Raw genomic sequence first — 13193 nt, 5'->3', positions numbered from 1 at the left:
TTTCTATCCAAGTCTTCTTGTCTGGTCTTTAAAATTATGAATAAGAATATTTTTCAACATTCTTTTCCTTAGAGAAAAATGTGAAGAAACTACTAAAACCACATTAGCCATATCTTTTATAAGATTAATATCTTTATTTTACTCTTACGATTTACGATTTTACCAATTTTTAAATGTCATTTTCTCCCTTGAAAGTCTACTGGTAACTGTACCTTAAGAAGCATCAGGAGGAACCTGCAGCAGAAAAAATTTCCTGTCATGAACCCCTTTCCCTGCTTATTCCCTCACATTAGTATTGAAGACTCTCAGGGGATCCCAGTATTAGCTGCAGTTTTCTGTTTATCCTGGATGATTTAACTGTCAGAGAGAGACAGGACATATTTACATATGCCAGGAACATGCCATGTGGTAGCCCTGTCCAAGGTGCTTGACATGTATTACTTCATAGAATTGTACAAAAACCCTGCCAAGAATTGATCATTGTTCCTATATTAAGAAAAGGACGTTGAGACTTATACAAGTTAAGGAATTTGGCAAATTCCAATAGTGTGTATACATCAGCTTGATTCAACTCCTGATCTCTCTGAGCTCTTTCTGCTACACAATGTAGTTTTGTTTTACTTTTTAAAAAGAATAAAAGCTCAATTGATTCTTTTTTAGCTTGATCAGGCGTATTTGAATTAGCATTTTTAGTATGTCATTAATGCTTTCACTTCAGCAGAATTTACTTTTCATTGACTTGGATTATAATGAGTTAAAACTCTCAGGGCAATGACAGTTTTCTGTTTGCCTGTCGTGGTAGTTACTTAAAATTCTGAGGTTCACACAGAGTTACCTACGGTCACCTTTCATGGCAAATGGAAAAAAATAGCGATCAACCAGCAGGATCTGAAATATGACTCCTAAACAGCCTGACTGCTGACCTACCAGGAAATGTATGACCAAGTTCAAGGTCAAGGGTGTCACAGATACCAAAGCTCTAGAATCCCCCTGATTTTTCAGAAGGGGGTCATGGTGGTGGGGATAGCAGTGAACAGTGGGGTCCCTCCCAGGCCACAACACCTGTTCCTTTTCTCTTTTTAATAATTGAGGATGACACTAACGCTGCAGAAAAAAGTACCTTAAAATTATTTTTTAAAACTTACTGTGAAATGATTAGGCATATAGAAAAACATAGATAATATAATAAATCAGGAGTGTCCAGCCTTTCGGCGTCCCTGGGGCACATCATTGGAAGAAGAATCATCCTGGGCCACACATAAAATACACTAACACTAATAACAGCTGATGAGCTAAAAATGAACACTTCACAAAAAAATCTCATAATGTTTTAAGGAAGTTTACGAATTTGCGTTTCGCCATATTCAAAGCCATCCTGGGCTGCATGTGACCCACGGGCCATGGGTTGGATAAGCTTGCAATGAATGTTGGCATTCCAGAATTCTGCTTAAGAAATAAAGCATTAGAAATACAAGTGAAACTTTTTCTATATCCACCCCAATCTTATTCTCATCTTCCCTCTTCCCCAGGGGTGATGTGTATGTGAGATTTATGAGTGTTAACACTCATCGCTTCAAGTCATTTGTTTTCACTCCTGTGTAGCATTCCACTATATGAATATACTATAATTTATTTACTTACTTTCAAATTGATATGCGCTTAGAAGATGCGTGAGCTTGGTGAGGAATGTGTAATTAGATGTGAGTTATTTTCAGGTCCTTTTTTTCTTTGGGAGATAGGTACACAGAGGTTTATAACATTATTAAGTATAATTAAATATAAGTTGAACATTCATAGCCCAATGATAATAGGTGCCATAAAGCAATGAGCACGATTAATCGAATTAATGTACAACAGATTGATACTAAAAATGGCAATTGCATTAGTTTGCTAGGACTGCTGCAACAAAGTACCACAGACTAGGTGGCTTAAACAACAGACATTTCTTTTCTCATGATTCGGGAGGCTAGATATCTGAGATCAAGATATTGGCAGGGCTGTTTCTTCTGAGGCTTCTCATTGGCTTGTAGATGGCTGTGTATCTTCCATGTGCCTTCCCATGGTCTTTCCTCTATGCCTGTGTCCCAATATCCTCTACTTATAAGGACATCACTGAAACTGGATGAGGGCCCACCCTAATCACCTCATTTTAACTTACTTACCTTTTAAAGTCCCCATCTCCAAGTATAGTCACATTCTGATGTACTGGGAGTTGGGACTTCAACATACACATTTTTGGGGACCCATTTCTGCACACAGCTATTATAGACAATGCTTCAGTGACATCCCTGTAAAGGTCTCCTTGTGCAAATAAGGGAAAGTTCCCTGGAGAATCCAGCTAAATATGGAATTGCCAGATCATATAACAAAACGCTATTAAGTGAATGATGATGTTGATGCTTACACAGTGCAAGTTTGAAGAAATAGCAACAGTAGTAGCTAGCACTTTTAAAGTGATAGAGTTAGGATATCTCCTCCAAATCTCATGTTGAGATGTAATCCTCAATGTTGAAGGTGGGGCCCGGTGGGAGGTGTTTGGATCAAGGGCGCAGATCCTTCATGAATGGTCTGGGCCACCTCCTTGGTGATAAGGGAACTCTTGCTCTCAGAGCTGGTCATTTAAAAGTATGTTGCACCCATTCCCACTCTCTCTTGCTCCTGCTTTTGCCATTGTGATGTGCTTGCTCCCCCTTCACCCTCTGCCATGAATAGAAGCTACTGGAGGCCCCCAAAAGAAACATGCCACTATGCTTCCTGTACAGCCTGCAGAACCATGAGTCAATTAAACCTGATTTCTTTTTTTTTTTTTTTTCTGAGGTAGAGTTTTGCTCTTGTTCCCCAGGCTGGAGTGCAATGGCACGATCTTGGCTCACTGTAACCTTCGCCTCCTGAGTTCAAGGAATTCTCCTGCCTCAGTCTACCAAGTAGCTGGCATTACAGGTGCCTGCCACCACGTCCAGCTAATTTTTGTATTTTTAGTAGAGATGGGGTTTTGCCATGTTGGCCAGGCTTGTCTTGAACTCCTGGCCTTGTGATCTGCCTGCCTTTGCCTCCCAAAGTGCTAGTATTACAGGCGTGAACCACCATGTGCTGCCAAACCTGTTTTCTTATATATTATCCAGTCTCAGGTATTTCTTTATATCAATGCAAGAACGGCCTAATACAATAACTCTATATAAAATTATATTTAAAGTCTGTAACTTTTTTGAGGTAGGTGTTACCATTATTCTCATTTGACTGATAAGAAAACTGAGGCTAATGGAAGTTAGGTTGTCTTTCCCAGGGGCCCGAGGAACCAGTGATGAAGCTGAGATTATAGCCTAGAACTGTTGGATTCCAAAGCTCATGTTTTTATACTCTATAGCAGCTTCTATAGTAGCTTTATTTGGAGAATGTGTGCATGCCTGCATGCACGCGCGCGCGCACACACACACACACACACACACACACACGCTTCCTATTTTTATAAAGTGCTGCCCTAGGGCACAATTAGCCACTAGTTTGAAAACTCATTCATCCAGCTGCAGTAGATACTAGATGTGGCTGGAAGATGAATGACAACAGTATGTGAGAACAGCCTAGGAAAAAAGGAAGGTCCAAATTCCCAGAAAAACAACCCCCAGAAAGGCAGCATCTGTGTTGACTTATAAAAATAGAAAAGTGGGGAAACCTTGTGGTTTAGAAGCAGAGACATGACATCCTGTGACGTGAAGAAGTGGTGGCTGACGTCCCTGTGAACAATGGCCACAGATGCCAGGCCACAGAGAGAACACTGCACGAGGGAAGAGCCATGTATCACCAGCTGTGGGACGTGCACAGGAAGGAAGCGTGGGCCAACAGCCGGGCCTCCGAGGCTGCTGTGAGGAGTCAAGAATTTGATCAATGCCGGATGCATAAAGTGGCGCCTGGCACGTAGGGAGTGCTCGGTACAGGTTGTTACTACTGTTAGTATTCTCTTCATGTGGACCATTTCTCCCAGACACAGGGGACAGAAACAGTAGCTTTTTTGAAGGAGGAGGTAAGGATCAGATTAACAAGCCCTCCATTTATGGTGGAGGTGCCTGCTCCATTAATCCAATCAACTCAACCTTTAAATAACACTTGTGCAAATACATCCTGGATGACGCTCGTGAGGAAAATGTGGTATTCTTTCTGGACTTTTATAACACAAAAAATCAGAATGCATTTTATCACGCTAAAGCAGGCTGGAAAGGGTAATTTGGATTTCACTTGTGGTATGCTCCATAGTAATTTTCTGTAAATGAAGATCCAAGTTCTAGGGTGGGGACACTAAATATACAACATCCGATGATTTGAAAATATGTTTTATTTTTTTCTCCATGCTTTCCATCTTTTCAGCCCCATGGGAATTTCTTCCCTTGAACTGTTCTAAAGAATCACAGCATTAGAGATAGAAATTATTAGGTTATTTAAACCATCTTTCTGCTGATGAGGAGATATTCCTGTAGTCCAATTTACAGTGCTATTCTGAGTGTGGCTTTGAACAACGTGGCTTTTATCAGATGAACTGTGGTGGAGATGGAGGCCTCTGTTTGTGTTCAGAACAGGTCTAGCCCAGGGAGGAACGAGGAAGACCTCTCAAAGGCACACCTCCGCACAGCAGGCCTGATCAGCTGGCTGGAACTCAGAAGGGCAGAAGGGGAGTGAGGCTCCGCTTTGATGTGGTTTGCTTGCAGCCCCGTTGCTGTGCTGTGCTGTGCATATGTTGGGGGCAGGGCAAGGGTAATAAATACCAGGGACAGTTTTGCAATGCATGCCTGTCAGCTGAGCACCGGACAAACATTTTTTACCACTGGCTATTTCCCTGAGGCTTCTGACAGTTTGTGCAACTTGTGTAAGACATTCCTGAAAGAGAGGAGCATTTGTTCAACTTACATAACTTCTTTTTACATCATAAGACTAAAGCAGTCCTTCCGGGCTCGTGTCCTGTTGAATGTGGTCCAAGTGAAACTTCTTTCCTTTGCATACTCAGAAACCAGACTACCTGTGTAAATTCCTCCTGATAGCATAGCTTTCTGTTTGCCCTCAGTCCTTCTCTGGCCCTTGCAGACACCCAGATTCATAATGACATTCTTCCTCTTGTAATTCTATTGAATTGTTAAAAAAAAAAAAAGGAGTAATAGCTGTGATTGCTTTCTACAATGTGTTCTTAAATTGTGTGTATGTGTGTAAAATGTGTGTGTGTGTATATACATATATATATATATATATATATTTTTTTTTTTTTTTTCGAGAAGGAGTCTCAATCTGTCACCCAGGCTGGAGGGCAGTGGTACGATCTCAGCTCATTGCAACCTTTGCCTCCTGGGTTCAAGCAATTCTCCTGCCTCAGCCTCCTGACTGGCTGGGATTACAGGTGCACGCCAGCATGCCCGGCTAATTTTTTTGCATTTTTAGTAGAGACAGGGTTTCACAATGTTGGTCAGGCTGGTCTCGAACTTCTGACCTCGTGATCCGTCCCCCACCCCCGGCCTCCTAAAGTGCTGGTATTATAGGCATGAGCCACTGCACCTGCCCAAATGTATATATTTTTGCACTTGATCTTAGCCAAAAGCCAAGAAGTGACAAAAGGTATGTATTTTTGAATTACTATATAGGAGCATAGTTGCTGCTGTGCGATTCTGGAATTGCAACAGAGGAGTAGCAGCTAATGAAGTTTTGAGGGATATTATGATGGGCATATAACGGCGGACAGTGGATGCTCGGGAGTGTGAATCTTCATTCACTCACTTCCTGCTCCCAGTAGGAGATTAAGAAGGCATGTGCAACCTCTTGTATTTGGTATAGTTTTTGTTTCCTGCCAAACTTTTTTATTTTTTTATTTTTATAAAAATGCTGATCGGTTCTGCCTTGATTTATTTTTATTTAGAGGTTTTCAAAATGAGTTGGTTTAAGGCATTATGATTAAATACAAGTTAATTGATAATCAGTATTCTACACCAATTCTTCCTAATTCTTTTTATCCTGTGGCCCTGTAAAATTTCCAGTTCACCAAAGCAAGCTTGGTTGGTTAGGGAGTGACTCACACAGGATCTCTTTTGTTTAGGGGTTTGCAACTTACAGTGCACCTTCACATAGGTCTTCCCATTTAACTTGCACAGTAGCCCATGAGTAAACAGCACAGGTGTAACTAGATTCAGCGGACAGATAAGGCCACCACAAGGGCTCAGAGAGGTATTCACACAGCTAGTAAGTGGCATAGCAAGTCTACTTTTCAGTGAAAAGCATTTATTGCTTAATCATGATGGTTTCTATTATTGTGGTTGGTTTTTGTGTTTGTTTGTTTTGCTTTTGGAGACAGGGCCTTGCTCTGTCGCCCAGGCTGGAATGCAGGAGTACAAATATGGCTCATTGCAGCCTCCATCTCCCAGCTTAAGCAATCCTCCTGCCTCAGACTCCCAAGTAGCTGGGACTAAAAGCGTGTGCCACCACGCCTGGCTGATTTTTTAATTTTTTATAGAGATAGCATCTCACTTTGTTGCTCAGGCTGGTCTCAAACACCTGGACTCAAGTGATCCTTACACCTTGGCCTCCCAAAATACTGGGATTACAGGTGTGAGCCACCGCGGCCAGCTATTATGGTTGTAATCCCCCTGTGCCAGCCACTGTGCTTGGTGCTTTTTGTACATTATTTCAATTCATAGCCACAACTACTGTAAGAGTTGTCATAATTACAACAGAAGAGGAAACTGAGACTTATGTCATCCGGACAGAATCTTCTCATTTGGAATCAGGTCATTTAATGTAACTCTGATGCTTCATATACTATACCACATTTAGGAACACCAATCTGCATCGCTCACTAAATGTTAGATTCTTTTCCTTGTTCTCATATTGCCTGTTGGGGCTGAAATGGGCTCTGCTTTAGCATAACAGAGATGGAAGAAAGTGAAGAACCTGGGCATAACTCATCAGTGGTGGAGCCTAGGCTGTCGCAGAGGTGCTCGGTAAGGAGCTCTGAATCATATGCATGGGGAAGAAACCACAGCAGAGCCAACAACAAGAAGGTGAGGAATACAGCAGCTCCCTAGGAGAAGAGGCCAATGTGGACTCCAGAAAAGTCAGGTTCTCAGCGCTGCACTGTTCTGTGTTTGTAACGCCCTGGTGTTCTTGACATACCACCTGGAGAAGCCTACTTCTGACATCCATGAAGGGAAGGCCATTCAGCTCTTAACTTGGGGCAATCTTTCTTTTTAATAAATTGTTGTGGCTGGGCGTGGTGGCTCATGCCTGTAATCCCAGCACTTTGGGAAGCTGAGGCAGGAAAATCACCTGGGGTCAGGAGTTCAAGACCAGCCTGGCCAATGTGATGAAACTCTATCTCTACTAAAAATACAAAAATTAGCTGGGCATGGTAGTACACATTTGTAGTCCTAACTACTCAGGAGACTGAGGCAGGAAAACTGCTTGAACCTAGGAGGTGGAGGTTGCAGTGAGGTAAGATCATGCCACTGCACTCCAGCCTGGGCAATGGAGTGAGATTCTGTCTTAAAAAATAATTGTAGCTACTGCTGCACCTTTGGTATTATCTGTGAGCAATCTTAGTGGACTTGGCAGAGACGAGGACCAACGTGCATTGGGAAAAACCAGAAGTGGAAAATTTGAGTAAAAATCTTCAGGAAAATACAATAAAATGTTCCTGAAAGTTTAAATTAATCACTTGAATATGTGTGGCTTATATTTTTAAGTTTAAAGTTAAGTTTCAAGGTGTGGCCCCTTGTAACATTCATGAGGCTGGCTATAAAAAATTGCCATTATTTTTCAAACTTTCTATTTCAAATGATGTTGGTTTGTAAGTGTTATTCCAAAGTAAGGAATGTGATATATCAGACAGAGCTACAACTGGCTCTTACATGTCTAAGCTTTTCCACCTATAAATGGGAGTAGAAACATACCTGCTAAGAGGTATCATTTTAAGTTATTGGAGGTGCTCCAAAAACCTATCATCTTAAAATTAAAATGCATGATTTTCAGAAGTATAGAATGTTTACAAACAGAACTAGCTTTATATCTTGAAGAATAATTGACTGAAAATCACTTGGCTTATGTAAAAATAAAGTCACAGCCGGGCACGGTGGCTCATGCCAGTAATCCCAGCTACTCTGGGAGGCCGAGGCAGGCGAAGCACTTGAGGTCAGGAGTTCTAGATCAGTTTGGCCAACATGATGAAACCGCCTCTCTACTAAAAATACAAAAATTAGCCAGGTATAGTGGCAGGTGCCTGTAGTCTCAGCTACTTGGGAGGCTGAGGCAGGAGAACTGCTTGAATTCGGCGGGGGGGGAAGTTGCAGTGAACCAAGATCAAGCCACTGCACTTCAGCTTGGGCGGCAGAGTGAGACTCCATCTAAAAAACCAAACAAAAGAATCAAAAATTATTTCTCTACGTCCAACTGGCATCTTTTTGTACAAAAGGCAAGTAATCTGAAATTGCTCAAATAAATTATCCCAGAGATAGAGCTTATTCAGGTGAGTGTGATCAGATGTAGGGACAGGGTAAACACACATTCCCTAACCGAGTGGACAGATCAGGGCTTGCTCAGGAATATAGAAGCCATTCTATATGTTCCAGATATAAAGAGTTTAATTCAGAATTAGGAATTTACACAACCTTTGGAGTAGCTGGGAGGGAGGGCTGCACTGGTGCATAGGTCATAAAGCTACCCCTGAAAGTCAGGGAAATAGCCCCAAAGGTCAGAGTGGTTGACACTGAAGCCCGCAGCTCCAAACACTTGGAGTAATTTTCCAAAGCTTGTCTGCAAGCTGCTGCACCTCTTGAGAACCTCTGGGAAGTTCTCACTAAATGTAGCAGTCTGCAGCGCAACTTTGCCTGTGCATTTGTGTGCAAATGCCTGCAGAGAATGGGCTTCACACTCCACATCTATCCCAAGTCCTCTCCCGTGAAGTGATCCTGCAAGACGATTGTGTGGCAGTTCCCACACTTAGGAGGAGGGGGTGGTGGTGCTGAGTTAGCAGCAGAAAATCTAGCAACAAGGCCGGCTTCTCTAAACTCTCACAGAAAAATGAAATGTGATATAATCACTGAACAAAAATAGACCCTGCCATAATTTCAATCCTTCACTCATTCATTCATTTAACAAAGTATACTTTGAATATCTGGGCTATATGGTATGCACTGGGAGAACGATTGTGTACAGATAGAGTCATCCCTGTTTATTCTACTTGGGGAGACAGTGAATGTACAAGTAACACCCACAAAAATAATTATAACTTTTGATGATAGGAAGGACAGAGGAGGTATGGGGGACATTTTGGAAGGAGTGGCAGCTCTCTGGTATCTATTTCTCATAGTGCCTTTTATTAAACTTATCTGGATGTGTTTCTTATCTCTTCTGTGAGGTTTTAAGCTCTTGGAGAACAGGAAAGATAGATCACTTATAACTATATATTTTTATAAATCTTGTACAGAGTAAGACAGTAGACACCAAGTAAATATTGGTTGGACAGATGCGGCCCACAGTTCAGGATTCCATGCAAAGGCAGCTGGTTTCATATGAGTCCAGACTGTTTTAGTTTTGCATGTGATTCACTGCTCGTGTAGACAAGGCTGCATTGTAGGGACTGGGCACAGATTCCTCTGATTCTTGTGTCTGATAGCTGGGATCTTGGCCTTGACACTCTGGTTCTAAGAGTTCTGATAAAGCCACCCTCCTTTGAGGGGATGGATTTCTCCAGTTTAACTGCCTGAAGAGGGCAGGGTCAGGGGTAACAGGACTATCAGAGGGGAAAACATGTCAATTAATATATGCAACTAGTATTACATTACACTTGGCATCCATCCAATCTCCACAGAAAAGTTTTCTTCTTAGAGAGGTTTTCCCCAAGCAGCTTGCTCCTCGAAAAAGATACATGTGGAAAATTAAAGCTCATCACAAATTCCAGGGAATAACTATTTTGGTTCAGGCTATTCAAATTAAAGGTCTACACTGACTGCAGTAATTAATCTATTAGTGGAGTAATTTCAGAAAATGACCCATAGTGTAAAAGTGATGAATAGGACAAATATAGATTTTTTCAAGGTTATCTTTTGGGGATGATGTTGAAAGTTCACATCTTCCTGAAAATCGGATCGTATAATGAATCTCGTCAATCATTTCTTCTTAACGGCTGTAAGAATCTTTACAGATGTAGATGAGATTTACTGTGTCTTACTCTTCTTTTGTATTTTATCAAAATTGAAACAATCAGAAGGGAAACTATACCAACTGATAAGTTTCTAGTCTTTCTGGGTATTGCTCCATAGAAACCTATCCCAAGTTGGCTGGACACAGTGGCTCACACTTGTAAGCTCAGCACTTTGGGAGGCTGAGGTGGGCGAATCACTTGAGGTCAGGAGTTCGAGACCAGCCTGGCCAACATGGACAAACCCTGTCTCTACTAAAAATACAAAAGTTAGCCAGGTATGGTGGCATGTGCCTGTAATTCCAGCTACCTGGGAGGCTGAGGCAAGAGAACCGCTTGAACCCAGGAGACAGAGATTGCAGTGAGCTGAGATCATGCCACTGCCCTCCAGCCTGGGCCGCAGAGTGAGGCTCTATCTCTAAAAACAAAACAAAACACGAAACATATCCCAAATTATGTCTTCTCCCTGTGTTTGAGTCCCCTTGGTAAGAAACAGTCCTGGTCCCAGATTGATTGGAGAGACGAACTAGCAAATTTTGCTGCTGCCTGTCAACATACAGTTAAGTGTTGGTAGTTAGAAGGCAGCTAATTCTTGGGACCTTTCTGTGGTTCTCCATTTCCCCTTCCTTCTTCCCACCTCCCCAAAGCTGTTAATGGCACATTTTGCCCCAGTCTGTGCTGCAGCCAATGTTGAAGAGATGGATCCCAGCCGCAGCCTGAAGACCGAAAATCTGTTTGGGCATAGGAGGGTTCAGATTCTTCCCCAGCTCCTGATTCCATCTTTACAAAGCCTGCTGAAAATTCAGGTCTTCTCGTTGTAATCTAGAAGACGTGTTCTTGGCTTTTTTGCTCCTTTCTTCCACTGTGGCTGTAAATTATTTTCCCATCAGTGATTTATGTAGTGTCTTTAAAGAAGAAAAATCTGTCCGGGACTGAAGAGACAGTCTGGGAGAGCCACAAGAGCTCCCTCTGTGCCACTAGGAGAGGGTCTTGGAGCATTAAACCATGGTTTTCTTTGATTTTTTGACTGTGAAAGAAAAAAAAAATATTCCTTCTCCCACATCTTTCTCCTTACTTCAGTCCAAAGTGCATTTAATTACCTCTCAGTGTCATGTTAAGATGTGCTGATAATTATGCTGAAAAAGATCAGCTTAGACACAAAAGCAGTATGTCACTCGAGTAGGCCCTTGCATCCCTGTGCTGCGTGTCTCATTAAACCACGACGAACCATTTCATCTATTCATTTGGCTTGACTTAATCTGTCTCTACTAGGCATATAATGGGGGTGTTATGGTAAGGACACATCTCGGGGAATTTTAATATCAAAAAATTATGGAGTGCTGGTTTTATGATGTTTGCCGTGACAACCAATTAATCAAAATATTTATCAGGCATCTACTCTAGGCAAAGCACACTGCCACATGCTATTGTGAAAACAGCACCAACCCCCGCCCAGATCCCTGGAATGGCAGTGATCATTTAGTTATTTAGTTGATTCTTTCCTTTTTCTTTATGACATGTAAAAACTCACACTCCCTGCGCTCCCAACTTTGGAACAGGGTCTAGCACATAGTTAGCATTTTGATTGGAAAGTACCATACAAGATGAAGAAATAATCTTCCTTTATGTAGATTAATATGGGAAGCTGAGTTTCAAATCAGAAGGACAATGACTAAGCATGGAATTGGTACAAGGGGAGTTAGTTTTAAAATGGGGGCTCAAACATGGCAAAGTAGAAGAGTAGCTTCCTGAAGAAGATCTAATGGTTGTCTACCAAGTGGCCTCACAGGATGGTCCTTACTTTCATTACATTCATAACGACCTGATCCTGCAGGGTCAGAAACTTAGATTTATCAGGGAGTAAACTGGTTCCTTCTATAGGATTTGACTCATTAGTCAAGATGATACAGGTGGATGTGTCACCACAATGTCAGTTTATTAATTAACATTAGGAAATAACTGCTGCTGGGCACGGCGGCTCATGCCTGTAATCCTAGCACTTTTGGAGACTTGAGGTGGGAGAATCACTTGAGCCTAGGAGTTGGAGACCAGACTGGGCAACACAGCAAAACTCCATCTCTACAAAAAAATTTTTAAAAATTAGTTGGGTGTGGTGGAACGCACCTATAGTTCCAGCTACTTGGGAGGCTGAGGCAGAAGGATCACTGGAGCCAGGAGGTTAAGGCTGCAGTAAGCCATGATTGCACCACTGTACTCCAGCCTGGGTAACAGAGTGAGACCCTGTCTCTACAGAAAAAAAAGCAAGAAAAAAAGAAATAATTAGCTGGGCATGGTGGCGTCTGCCTGTAGTCCTAGCTATTCAGGAGGCTGAGGAAGGAGGATTGCTTGGGCCCAGTAGTTCAAGGCTGTAGTGAGCCATGATCACACGACTGCGCTCCAGCATGGGTGACAGAATGATATCCTGTCTCTAAAAAATAAAATACAATAAAAATAAAAGAAACAATTGGCAGATAGAACAAATCCAAAAAGTAGAACAACGTATTTTTATCTTTTCTCATTATAGGTGAATGTTCCTTTTGTTATGTGATGCCAATAATACCCGATTGTTTAAGCTGTTGTAGGCAATTTTTTTTCTTTGTTACTCTGTAGCTGAACATAATTCTGGTATTTTTCACGTTGTCTTTTGACTTAAAAATTTTTTTCTTGGATCTTTGCTTTTCCTATGAAATTTAGTAACAACTTAAGAAGTTATACACATGTAGATCAAGGAAAAAAAGAAAGAAAATCTATTTTTTTTTGAGATGGAGTCTTGCTCTGTCGGCAGGCTGGAGCACAGTGGTGGGTTCTCGGCTCACTGCAACCTCCACCTCCCAGGTTCAAGTGATTCCTCTGCCTCAGCCTCCAGAGTAGCTGGGATTACAGGCCAGCCACCACAACCAGCTAATTTTTGTATTTTTAGTAGAGACAGGATTTCACCATGTTGGCCAGGATGGTCTCCATCTCCTGACCTCGTGATCCACCCACCTCGGCCTCCCAAAGTGCTGGGATTACAGGCATGAGCCACCGCGCC

Source organism: Sapajus apella, unplaced genomic scaffold, assembly GCF_009761245.1.
Source record: "Sapajus apella isolate SASKATOON/1434 unplaced genomic scaffold, GSC_monkey_1.0 scaffold27, whole genome shotgun sequence".
Taxonomy (NCBI): Eukaryota; Metazoa; Chordata; class Mammalia; order Primates; family Cebidae; genus Sapajus; species Sapajus apella.
Note: the sequence above shows the minus strand (reverse complement) of the source record.